The following is a 13,502-nucleotide window of genomic DNA, read 5'->3' as shown; positions in this document are numbered from 1 at the left end:
CCCGCAATATACCTCTACAATTACCAATCCACTTCTTTGAGATAGCCCTGTCATAGATATTCTCCTATATCTTGTATTTCTAGTTCATGCAATGCAATTAGTGGTTGAAGTGGTCTGTAATTATAATCTAATGTTATTGAAAATAATTAAATCTTAGGGAAGATGAATGTCCTCAGATTCCACGTGTTGAGCATAGAGTGAGGCGAGTCACTCCAAACGTGAGATGCGCACTCCATACCCGGGCGAGTAAAATCCCTTTAAGGAGTACACCAGCTAAACTGCGATTATTTTTTTTTCAGATTATAACCGAGATTTTATATCGTGTTGTAATTCTCTACGCCATTGTTTCAACTCTATTCGGGTTATGTTGGAAGAAGATATATCACATGTCACAGGACGTCACAAGTACACGTCATAGGACGTCACAGTATGAGAAGATAAATATCAAGCCAGACGGCATCGCATACGCCGCAACAGCAGCACCAAACGGCTGTTGAGCGTCAGGTCTAACCGGAACCCGTCCAGAGGGCACTTAACAATGAAATTAGGCAGACCTGACCTTAACCTCTTAGGACACAAGAGACTACCGTTGAGCAGCGTACATTCACAGAAGGAATTATTATATTCTATTTTTCACCATGTACGAGTATTATCAAAATATTCCATGTCCTTCTATGTATCATAATTGTATATATCTTTGTTTAATATTGAGTGTATCACTCAACCATGTAAATATCTACTTCTGTCACATTGTAAATATTACTGTCCGACAAAAAACTGTTGTAGTGGCAACCGTCACAGCCTTCGTGGTCAGTTGCCTTCTTAGTGCAGATCTCGACTGGCTTTGCGCAAGACATCTGGCTGCGGTTTACTAGAGTAAATCCGTAGAACCAAACCGCCTTTACTTGTTCCGCTACTCACATCGCCTCCAAAATGTGGATAACTCCATACGTAGAAAAAAAAAAAAAGGCATATCGGATGCATGTAACTACTAACTAGTGTATGTGTACTTTTGATTCACTATGGTTTTGGATCACGTGTTGAACTCGTGATCGACAGCTATTTCCCTCCCAGAAGAGAGCTCAGAGCTCATATATAATCGATCTATGGGGAATGCTGTGAGCTTAAACGCACACACACACCCAACTCTCCGTACGCGAGAGTTGGAGTAACGACTCATAGCGCATTGATACTAAAATTATTTCAGCCCTGGACGGGATTCGAACCCGGACCGCCGTAGCGGCAGCCTCCAATGGTACCACTGTGCGCGTGTGTGTGTTCATGCATGAATACTTGTGTGAGTTCTTATATATAGTATACAATGTCCTTTGTACGCATTTCATTGTGTTATGTTACACTTTCGGCTCCAACTCTTATTGGGCTAGGACAGTGGTTCTTAACCTTTTCATTACCACGCCCCCCCTACGAACTACTATTTTTTTTCACGCCCCCTTGCATATATAGGTAAATATTATTCTCTAATTTAAAAATATAATAGAAACGGCAATGTCTTTTTAGTCCATTTATTAAGTATAAATTGCAATAATTTGATATTTGACACTTTCGAATAGGTACATGATTAATGAGATATTTGGCACTGCTTCTTAGCTACCAGATCTAGACTAGGTACGCGGTCGAATGCTCGAGAGTGCACAACCAGAATCATGAAATTTGATAGTAAACATAGCCAATAAGAGTGGTGGTCGAAATTTGCTGAAAAACAGCTTATACGGAAATGAATGTTTAGTATCATAAAATAAAGAAACAAATCAACGCAGTTTAGCTACTGACTCAGTAGACGGGCTTTACTCCCCTGGGTATGGAGTGCGCATCTCACGTTTGGAGTGATTCGTCTCACTCAGTGCTCAACACGTGGGATCTGAAGACATTCATCTTTCTCATGATTTAATTATATTGAATAATATTAGGTTATAATTACAGACCATTCCAATGACTAATTGTTTTGCATGAGCTAGAAATACAAGACATAGGAGCATACCTATAGCAGCGCTATCTCAAAGAAGTGGATTGGCAATTGTAGAAGTATATTGTGGGTCTATTATAGTGAATTAGTTATAGGACTGATGTGTAAAAGTAAAGGGAGAGTGCGGTGATGAGAGTACAGAAAAGAAATGCAATGGAAGGCAAGCGCATGGGTCTCCTGCTGGAGATTTGCTTTAGATAGTAGAATTGTGTGCTCGGAGAGAAGAGGAATAAAAATGGAGAAGGTCAAATTAAGAGCAAAAACCATAAGTTAACGCTTAGAAATTCTGCTAACTTCCATATAACTTACACTCTTGCACTCACCGCACTATTCAAATTGTGAGGATAGAGATTATCTTTTCTGTTTATAACTCTAATCATGAGAAAAAAATATATATTTAATCTGTTTTCACTTATTACATTATGCGTGGCCAAAGTCATCAGGTAGAGATTCTCTTTTCTAGCTGTTTATAATTCCCCCCCAACACAATAAAATATTTAATGCCTATTTTCACATCATTTTCTAAGGTTGGCATGATGGTCCAGGGGTATGATTCTCGCTTTGGGCACGAGAGGTCCTGGGTTCAAACCCTGAAAAGGTCCAGTGTTATCTGAAAGAACTCGTTCTAAACCCCAGGGTGTTAAGTCATGGTTCGCAAATTAGATATGTGGGAAAACAATACTTCACCCTCCTCCAAAATAGATATAAAGCTGATTCAGGTGTACACTCTGGGTCATAAAAATCGGCAAGGAACATCCTTGATTAATGAGAGTGTTCCTCACAACTGTAATAGGGCACGGAAGTGCGGGTAATGGATTTTGTATGCTTTACATGAGAACCAATACAAGTATGTTTGAATGTACATGTAAATAAACACATACACAACCTTGGCAGTTGACGTTCACCCGATATCAATTTCTTCGTTGCGCGTAGATTGACACACGCAATAGAAAACCCAATTATATCATTTGGATGAACAGCTTGTATAAATGTGAACGTTCAGTTCCGTGGTCAAAATTTAATCGACAAAATTCAGTTTCTGACTAAGTGGATGGGAAGTGCTCGCTCGCGTATGAAGTAGGCATCTCACGTTTGGAGTGACTCGCTTCGTGCAATGCTCAACTGGGTGGAATCTGAAAACTTCCATCGTATCAAGGCTACTCCTCTTTTCAATAACATCATTTACATACTCGCCAGTCATTGAGATGATTAGGTGTTTTACATGAACTAGAAATATAAGACATAAGAAGATATCTATGATAGAGGTTTTTCATTTTGAAACATGTGAATTGGCGGCTACTGAAGAACGGTGTGGGGTATAGTATAGTGATTTACGTATAGAGACAGTGTATATTGACATTACATGAGCACACGATGAAAACACACGCACACCATATTCTGATGAGATTGGAGGAATGAAATACAGGATAAGGTGTGGTATGTGATGTAAGAGTCGACTGGAAGAGACTTCAATTGTGACGTTGGAAAGAGTGCTCGGAGAGAAACGAATTAAGAATGGAGGTGAAATTGAGAAACCAAACCATAGGGGAGTGGATGAAATTACTATAAAAACCCTGCGATATACACTCGTCCACTAATTGTGTTCTGTCCAAACTTAGTGCGCAGGTTTTATCTTCTAGCTGTTTAATAATTTCAATTTTCTAACAACAGAAAATTTATAGGATTTACTTATTTCTAGTAGTTTTTTAAATCTTGGCCTGATGGTCTAGGGGTATGATTCTCGCTTCGGGTGCGAGAGGTCCCGGGTTCAATTCCCGGTCAGGCCCAGTGTTTACTGAATAACTGCTCCTAATACAAGGAGATCTATCTATAATGCTCAAAAAGGACTTGTCATGAGAAAGGAACACTCCATCCTCCTTAGAAATGAATAAGCAGATGATCCGTTTATGTACTCAAGATTATGAAATTCGACATTGGACATCCTCACCCAATAAGAGCTGGAGTCGAAAGTGTAACATATCACAATGAAATGTGTGCAAAGCATAATGTATGCTTTATAGAACTCACACAAGTATTCATAAATGAACATGCGCGCGCGCAGGCAGTGGTAGCATTCGAGGCCGACGCTACGGCGGTCCGGGTTCGAATCCTGCCCAAACCTGAAATAATTTCAGTATCGTTGCGCTGTGAGTCGTTACTCCAACTCTCGTGGATAGAGAGTTTGGTGTGTGTGTGCGTGTAAGGTCACAGCATTACCAATAGATCGGTCACATATGAGATCTGAGTTTTCTCTCGGGAGGGAAATAGCTGTCGATCACTAGTCCAATACTTGATCTAAGACCATTGTGAATCACACACACACATACACATACACACATGTACAAGTTAATTACATGCATCCGATATCAATTTCTTCTCTGCGATTGCTGTGAATACTAAATATCGCTAGACAAACAGAATTGAAATTAGGACGAAGGGGATTGAAACAAGTGATAGAAAACTTAGTTATGGCCTTTTGACACCTTATATGACATCGAGAGATCAGTACCGTGATCAATATTTTATCATTTAAGCTTAGTTACTGACTCAGCCTCACACAAACATGAATACTGTTGAGTTTGAAGACGCCTATCTTATTGACGCTCCTCTTCCTTTGGATAACAATAAATCGTCATTGGAACAATTTGGTGTTTTGCATAGACGAGGAACACGACATAGGAGAGTAGATAAAAAAAAAAGTTTCTCTCCTTCATAAATGTGAACTGATGGCTGTGGAGGGATATTCTTGGGGCCTGGTATAGCAAATATGATATAGGACCGGCGTATCTTGACACTATATAAGTACACGAATAAAAAAAGGGAAGAGACCTTACGCTGATAATTTTGCAGAAATTGAATACAGGGGAAGGCATGTATGTGGGTCGCCCGGTAGAGATTTGCACAGTTGGGTTGGAGTAAGTGCTCGGAGAGAACCAGATTAAGAATGGAGGAGCTCAAATTAAGAAAAGAGGCCACAAATGACCGGATTAAGAATTCTACTAACTCTCATGTGACATCCACTCATGCATTCAGTGTACTGTGTCCAAAATCAATAGGTAGAGATTCTCTTTTAGTCACTTATATTTCCCCCAATAGGAAATAAAAATAAACTAGGCCTAATGGTCTAAGGATATGATTCTTGCTTTGAGTGCGAGATGTCCCGGGTTCAAATCCTGATCAGGCCCAATGCTTTCTGAAAGATATTGTTCTATACACCAGGAGATTAATCATAGTTCTCAATGTAGATCTCTATAATAAAATAATACATCATGCTGATCCAAAATGGATAAACAGCTGATCCATATGTACTCTCAGAGTAATAAAATTTGGCAGTGAACATCCTCATCCAGTAACACTGGAAGTCACAATTGTAACAGGATACGTGGAAGTGCGGGTAATGGATGTTTTGTGTTTTATATGAAAACCAACACAAGTATGTGTGCATCCACGTGTAATGACACACACAAATACCACACAGACCCACACTAATAAGTAGTTAACGTTCACCCGATATCCATTTCTTCTTTGTGTGTGGAGTGATTATTAAGCACCCCTAGTTGATAGTGGACTGGCACACGCGATAGAAAACCCAATTGCTTAATGTTGATGAACAACTTATAAGAATTTGAACGTTCAGTTCCGTGATCAAAATGTTTTCAACAAAATCAGTTTCTGACTTAGTAGTAAATGCTCGCGTGCGTATGGAGTAGGTATCTCACGGTTGGAGTGACTTGCTTCACTCAATGCTCAACAAGGTGGAACCTGAAAACTTCCATCTTGTCAATGCTGCTCCTCTTTTCAATAACACTATCTCTATAATTGCAGTCCTTTGAATGATTAGGTATTTTATATGAACTAGAAATATAAAACATAAGAGGATATCTATGATACAATCTCATTATTCATTTTGAAAGATGTGAATTGGCGGCTGTTGAACCACGACGTGGGGTCTGGTATAGTGAATTAAATATAGAATCAGCGTATACTGACATAACATGAGCACGTGAAGAAAACACAAGAAGACCATATTCTGATAAGATTGGAGGAATGAAATACAGGACAAGATAAGGCGTGGTACGTAGTGTGTGAGTCACCCAGTAGAGTCTTGCACTGTAACGTTGGAGAGAGTGCTCGGAGAGAAACTGACTAAGAATGGAGGAGGTCAAGTTACTAGTAAGAAACAAAGCCATTAGAGAGCGGGTAGAATTGCTATCAAATCCAACGTGACATACACTCGTCTATTCATTGCACACTGTCCAAACTTAGTGTGCAGGTTCTATGTTCTAGCCGTTTATAAATCTCCAGTTCCTAACAATAAAAGATTATAATATGTACTTATTTCTAATAGTGTATAGTAACCTTGGCCTGATGGTCTAGGGGTATGATTCTCGCTTTGGGTGCGAGAGGTCCCGGGTTCAAATCCCGGTCAGGCCCAGTATTTTCTGAATAGTTGTTCCTAATACCAGGAGATTTATTCATAACGCTCAAAATAGACTTGTCATGAGAAAAGAACAATTCATCCTCCTCAGACATAGATAAGCAGCTGGTACGAGTGTATACTCAGAATCATGAAATTTGATAGTAAACATAGCCAATAAGAGTGGTGGTCGAAATTATAATATGATACAATGAATTGCATGCAAAGGATATTTTGTTTTATATAAGAACTCACAACTATTCAGGCATAATCACGCACACACACACATGAATACATACACTAGTTAGTAGTTATATGCATTTATAATACCTTTTTTTCTCTACGTATGTTTCACGAATAGAGCTGAAAGAATGGCGTAGAGGGTTGACCACGAGATAAACTCTCATTCAAAATTTGCTGAAAAACAGCTTATACGGAAATGAATGTTTAGTATCATAAAATAAAGGAACAAATCAACGCAGTTTAGCTACTGACTCAGTAGACGGGCTTTACTCCCCTGGGTATGGAGTGCGCATCTCACGTTTGGAGTGATTCGTCTCACTCAGTGCTCAACACGTGGGATCTGAAGACATTCATCTTTCTCATTATTTAATTATATTGAATAATATTAGGTTATAATTACAGACCATTCCAATGACTAATTGTTTTGCATGAGCTAGAAATACAAGACATAGGAGCATACCTATAGCAGCGCTATCTCAAAGTGGATTGGCAATTGTAGAAGTATATTGTGGGTCTATTATAGTGAATTAGTTATAGGACTGATGTGTAAAAGTAAAGGGAGAGTGCGGTGATGAGAGTACAGAAAAGAAATGCAATGGAAGGCAAGCGCATGGGTCTCCTGCTGGAGATTTGCTTTAGATAGTAGAATTGTGTGCTCGGAGAGAAGAGGAATAAAAATGGAGAAGGTCAAATTAAGAGCAAAAACCATAAGTTAACGCTTAGAAATTCTGCTAACTTCCATATAACTTACACTCTTGCACTCACCGCACTATTCAAATTGTGAGGATAGAGATTATCTTTTCTGTTTATAACTCTAATCATGAGAAAAAAATATATATTTAATCTGTTTTCACTTATTACATTATGCGTGGCCAAAGTCATCAGGTAGAGATTCTCTTTTCTAGCTGTTTATAATTCCCCCAAACAGAATAAGATATTTTTTGCCTATTTTCACGTCATTTTGTAAGGTTGGCATGATGGTCTAGGGGTATGATTCTCGCTATGTGCACGAAAGGTCCTGGGTTCAAACCCCGATAACGTCCGGTGTTATCTGAAAGAACTCGTTCTAAATCCCAGGGTGTTAAGTCATGGTTCGCAAATTAGATATGTGGGAAAACAATACTTCACCCTCCTCCAAAATAGATATAAAGCTGATTCAGGTGTACACTCTGGGTCATAAAAGTCGGCAAGGAACATCCTTGATTAATGAGAGTGTTCCTCACAACTGTAATAGGGCACGGAAGTGCGGGTAATGGATTTTATATGCTTTACATGAGAACCAATACAAGTATGTTTGAATGTACATGTAAATAAACACATACACAACCTTGGTAGTTGACGTTCACCCGATATCAATTTCTTCGTTGCGCGTAGATTGACACACGCAATAGAAAACCCAATTATATCATTTGGATGAACAGCTTGTATAAATGTGAACGTTCAGTTCCGTGGTCAAAATTTAATCGACAAAATTCAGTTTCTGACTAAGTGGATGGGAAGTGCTCGCTCGCGTATGAAGTAGGCATCTCACGTTTGGAGTGACTCGCTTCGTGCAATGCTCAACTGGGTGGAATCTGAAAACTTCCATCGTATCAAGGCTACTCCTCTTTTCAATAACATCATTTACATACTCGCCAGTCATTGAGATGATTAGGTGTTTTACATGAACTAGAAATATAAGACATAAGAAGATATCTATGATAGAGGTTTTTCATTTTGAAACATGTGAATTGGCGGCTACTGAAGAACGGTGTGGGGTATAGTATAGTGATTTACGTATAGAGACAGTGTATATTGACATTACATGAGCACACGATGAAAACACACGCACACCATATTCTGATGAGATTGGAGGAATGAAATACAGGATAAGGTGTGGTATGTGATGTAAGAGTCGACTGGAAGAGACTTCAATTGTGACGTTGGAAAGAGTGCTCGGAGAGAAACGAATTAAGAATGGAGGTGAAATTGAGAAACCAAACCATAAGGGAGTGGATAAAATTACTATAAAAATCCTGTGACATACACTCGTCCACTCATTGTGCTCTGTCCAAACTTAGTGCGCAGGTTTTATTTTCTAGCTGTTTAATAATTTCAATTTTCTAACAACAGAAAATTTATAGCATTTACTTATTTCTAGTAGTATATTTAAATCTTGGCCTGATGGTCTAGGGGTATGATTCTCGCTTCGGGTGCGAGAGGTCCCGGGTTCAATTCCCGGTCAGGCCCAGTGTTTACTGAATAACTGCTCCTAATACAAGGAGATCTATCTATAATGCTCAAAAAGGACTTGTCATGAGAAAGGAACACTCCATCCTCCTTAGAAATGAATAAGCAGATGATCCGTTTATGTACTCAAGATTATGAAATTCGACATTGGACATCCTCACCCAATAAGAGCTGGAGTCGAAAGTGTAACATATCACAATGAAATGTGTGCAAAGCATAATGTATGCTTTATAGAACTCACACAAGTATTCATAAATGAACATGCGCGCGCGCGCGCAGTGGTAGCATTCGAGGCCGACGCTACGGCGGTCCGGGTTCGAATCCTGCCCAAACCTGAAATAATTTCAGTATCGTTGCGCTGTGAGTCGTTACTCCAACTCTCGTGGATAGGGAGTTTGGTGTGTGTGTGCGTGTAAGGTCACAGCATTGCAAATAGATCGGTCACATATGAGATCTGAGTTTTCTTTCGGGAGGGAAATAGCTGTCGATCACGAGTCCAATACGTGATCTAAGACCATTGTGAATCACACACACACATACACATACACACACGTACAAGTTAATTACATGCATCCGATATCAATTTCTTCTCTGCGATTCCTGTGAATACTAAATATCGCTAGACAAACAGAATTGAAATTAGGACGAAGGGGATTGAAACAAGTGATAGAAAACTTAGTTATGGCCTTTTGACACCTTATATGACATCGAGAGATCAGTACCGTGATCAATATTTTATCATTTAAGCTTAGTTACTGACTCAGCCTCACACAAACATGAATACTGTTGAGTTTGAAGACGCCTATCTTATTGACGCTCCTCTTCCTTTGGATAACAATAAATCGTCATTGGAACAATTTGGTGTTTTGCATAGACGAGGAACACGACATAGGAGAGTAGATAAAAAAAAAGTTTCTCTCCTTCATAAATGTGAACTGATGGCTGTGGAGGGATATTCTTGGGGCCTGGTATAGCAAATATGATATAGTACCGGCGTATCATGACACTATATAAGTACACGAATAAAAAAGAGAAGAGACCTTACGCTGATAATTTTGCAGAAATTGAATAAAGGGGAAGGCATGTATGTGGGTCGCCCGGTAGAGATTTGCACAGTTGGGTTGGAGTAAGTGCTCGGAGAGAACCAGATTAAGAATGGAGGAGCTCAAATTAAGAAAAGAGGCCACAAATGACCGGATTAAGAATTCTACTAACTCTCATGTGACATCCACTCATGCATTCAGTGTACTGTGTCCAAAATCAATAGGTATAGATTCTCTTTTAGTCACTTATATTTCCCCCAATAGGAAATAAAAATAAACTAGGCCTAATGGTCTAAGGATATGATTCTTGCTTTGAGTGCGAGAGGTCTCGGGTTCGAATCCCGATCAGGCCCAATGTTTTCTGAAAGATATTGTTCTATACACCAGGAGATTAATCATAGTTCTCAATGTAGATCTCTATGATAAAAGAATACATCATGCTGATCCAAAATGGATAAACAGCTAATCCTTATGTACTCTCAGGGTAATAAAATTTGGCAGTGAACATCCTCATCCAGTAACACTGGAAGTCACAATTGTAACAGGATACGTGGAAGTTGGTTTTCATATAAAACATAAAACATCCATTACGATGTTTTATGTTTTATATGAAAACCAACACAAGTATGTGTGCATCCACGTGTAATGACACACACAAATACCACACAAACCTACGCTAATAAGTAGTTAACGTTCACCCGATATCCATTTCTTCTTTGTGTGTGGAGTGATTATTAAGCACCCTTAGTTGATAGTGGATGAGCACACGCGATAGAAAACCCAATTGCATAATGTTGATGAACAACTTATAAGAATTTGAACGTTCAGTTCCGTGATCAAAATGTTTTCAACAAATTCAGTTTCTGACTTAGTAGTAAATGCTCGCGTGCGTATGGAGTAGGTATCTCACGGTTGGAGTGACTCGCTTCACTCAATGCTCAACAAGGTGGAACCTGAAAACTTCCATCTTGTCAATGCTGCTCCTCTTTTCAATAACACTATCTCTATAATTGCAGTCCTTTGAATGATTAGGTATTTTACATGAACTAGAAATATAAAACATAAGAGGATATATATATGATACAATCTCATTATTCATTTTGAAAGATGTGAATTGGCGGCTGTTGAAGCATGACGTGGGGTCTGGTATAGTGAATTAAATATAGAATCAGCGTATACTGACATAACATGAGCACGTGAAGAAAACACAAGAAGACCATATTCTGATAAGATTGGAGGAATGAAATACAGGACAAGATAAGGCGTGGTACGTAGTGTGTGAGTCGCCTGGTAGAGTCTTGCACTGTAACGTTGGAGAGAGTGCTCGGAGAGAAACTGACTAGGAATGGAGGAGGTCAAGTTACTAGTAAGAAACGAAGCCATTAGAGAGCGGGTAGAATTGCTATCAAATCCAATGTGACATACACTCGTCTATTCATTGCACACTGCCCAAACTTAGTGTGTAGGTTCTATGTTCTAGCCGTTTATAAATCTCCAGTTCCTAACAATAAAAGATTATAATATGTACTTATTTCTAGTAGTGTATAGTAACCTTGGCCTGATGGTCTAGGGGTATGATTCTCGCTTTGGGTGCGAGAGGTCCCGGGTTCAAATCCCGGTCAGGCCCAGTGTTTTCTGAATAGTTGTTCCTAATACCAGGAGATTTATTCATAACGCTCAAAATAGACTTGTCATGAAAACATCCTCCTCAGACATAGATAAGCAGCTGGTACGAGTATACTCAGAATCATGAAATTTGATAGTAAACATAGCCAATAAGAGTGGTGGTCGAAATGATAATATGATACAATGAAATGCATGCAAATGATATTTTGTTTTATATAAGAACTCACAACTATTCAGGCATAATCACACACACACACACATGAATACATACACTAGTTAGTAGTTATATGCATTTATAATACCTTTTTTTCTCTACGTATGTTTCACGAATAGAGCTGAAAGAATGGCGTAGGGGGTTGACCACGAGATAAACTATCATTCAAAATTTGCTAAAAAAAAAACAGCTTATACGGAAATGAATGTTTAGTATCATAAAATAAAGAAACAAATCAACGCAGTTTAGCTACTGACTCAGTAGACGGGCTTTACTCCCCTGGGTATGGAATGCGTATCTCACGTTTGGAGTGATTCGTCTCACTCAGCGCTCAACACGTGGGATCTGAAGACATTCATCTTTCTCATGATTTAATTATATTGAATAATATTAGGTTATAATTACAGACCATTCGAACGACTAATTGCTTTGCATGAGCTAGAAATACAAGACATAGGAGGATACCTTTGACAGCGCTATCTCAAAGAAGTGGATTAGCAATTGTAGAAGTATATTGTGGGTCTATTATATTGAATTGGTTATAGGACTGGTGTGTAAAATTAATGGGAGAGTGCGGTGATAAGAGTACAGCAAAGAAATACAATGGAAGGCAAGCGCCTGGGTCTCCTGGTGGAGATTTGCTTTAGAGAGTAGAAGCGAGTGTTCGGAGAGAAGCGGAATAAGAATGGAGAGGTCAGATTAAGAGCAAAAACCATATGTTACTGCTTAAAAATTCTGCTAACTTCCATATAACTTACACTCTTGTACTCACGTCACTGTTCAAACTGTGAGGATAGAGATTATCGTTTCTAGTTGTTTATAATTCTAACTGTAAGAATTTTTTTTATATTTGATCTCTTTTCACATTTATATATTATGCGTGGCCTGATGGTCTAGGGGTATGATTCTCGCTTAGGGTGCGAGAGGTCCCGGGTTCAAATCCCGGTCAGGCCCAGTGTTTTCTGAAGGAAATACCTCAAATGACAACTAGATATATTCATGGCGCTCAAAATAGATCCATGATTAGAAAAGAGCACTTCATCTCCCATTGAAAGGGAATAACAGCTTATCCATATGTGCAATATATACTCATAAAATTCAACAGTGAACATCTCACCTAGTAAGAGTGGAAGTCGCCGCTCACACGGGAATACGCGGAAGCAATTTATCTAAGAAACCACACAAATATACTTACATGCGTTTACACATACATACACACACACACACATACATATGCACAAGTTAGTAGCTACATATATCCGATATCAATTTCTTCTCTGCAAGTGCTGTCAATACTAAATATCGCTACATGAACAGAGATGAAATTATGAAGAAGTGGATTGGAAAACGCGATAGAAAACCTGAGCACAGCCTTTTAATGAACACCTTGTATGAAATCGAGCGTTCACTTCCCTGATTAGGATTTTATCGTTTAAGCTTTGTTAATAACTCAATACTCGCGCGAGTATGGAGTCCGCATCTCACGTTTGGAGTGACCCGCCTCAAGCATTGCTGAGTAGCCTACTTTGGAATTTGAGGACGTCCATCTTATCGACGCTTCTTTTCTTTTTAACATCATTACATATCCTTCAAAAATATTTGTTGGTTTTCATAGGTAAATAGAGGTTTCTCTCCTTCATAGATGTGAACTGGTGGCTGTGGAGGGACATTCTGGGGCCTGGTATAGCAAATAAGTTACAGGACCGGCGTATCTTGACACTATGTGAGTACACGTATAAAAAAGGG

The 13,502-nt window shown here is 39.0% G+C and overlaps 5 non-coding genes across 5 annotated transcripts; all 5 read left to right on the top strand.

Annotated features, from left to right (window-relative positions):
• Positions 1 to 3,699: 3,699 nt before the first annotated feature.
• TRNAP-CGG (transfer RNA proline (anticodon CGG)) lies at positions 3,700 to 3,771 on the top strand. Its single transcript has one exon. It is a non-coding gene; the product is annotated as a tRNA-Pro (tRNA).
• Positions 3,772 to 6,346: 2,575 nt separating this feature from the next.
• TRNAP-UGG (transfer RNA proline (anticodon UGG)) lies at positions 6,347 to 6,418 on the top strand. The gene has a single exon. It is a non-coding gene; the product is annotated as a tRNA-Pro (tRNA).
• Positions 6,419 to 8,801: 2,383 nt separating this feature from the next.
• TRNAP-CGG (transfer RNA proline (anticodon CGG)) lies at positions 8,802 to 8,873 on the top strand. The gene has a single exon. It is a non-coding gene; the product is annotated as a tRNA-Pro (tRNA).
• A 2,598-nt stretch (positions 8,874 to 11,471) lies between these two features.
• Positions 11,472 to 11,543, top strand: TRNAP-UGG (transfer RNA proline (anticodon UGG)). Its single transcript has one exon. It is a non-coding gene; the product is annotated as a tRNA-Pro (tRNA).
• Positions 11,544 to 12,638: 1,095 nt separating this feature from the next.
• Positions 12,639 to 12,710, top strand: TRNAP-AGG (transfer RNA proline (anticodon AGG)). The gene has a single exon. It is a non-coding gene; the product is annotated as a tRNA-Pro (tRNA).
• The last annotated feature ends 792 nt before the right edge of the window (positions 12,711 to 13,502 follow it).

Source organism: Oratosquilla oratoria, chromosome 14 (genome assembly GCF_046742065.1).
Source record: "Oratosquilla oratoria isolate Oo_2021 chromosome 14, ASM4674206v1, whole genome shotgun sequence".
NCBI classification, from domain to species: domain Eukaryota; kingdom Metazoa; phylum Arthropoda; class Malacostraca; order Stomatopoda; family Squillidae; genus Oratosquilla; species Oratosquilla oratoria.
Note: the sequence above shows the minus strand (reverse complement) of the source record. Positions and strands in the feature narration are given on the sequence as shown.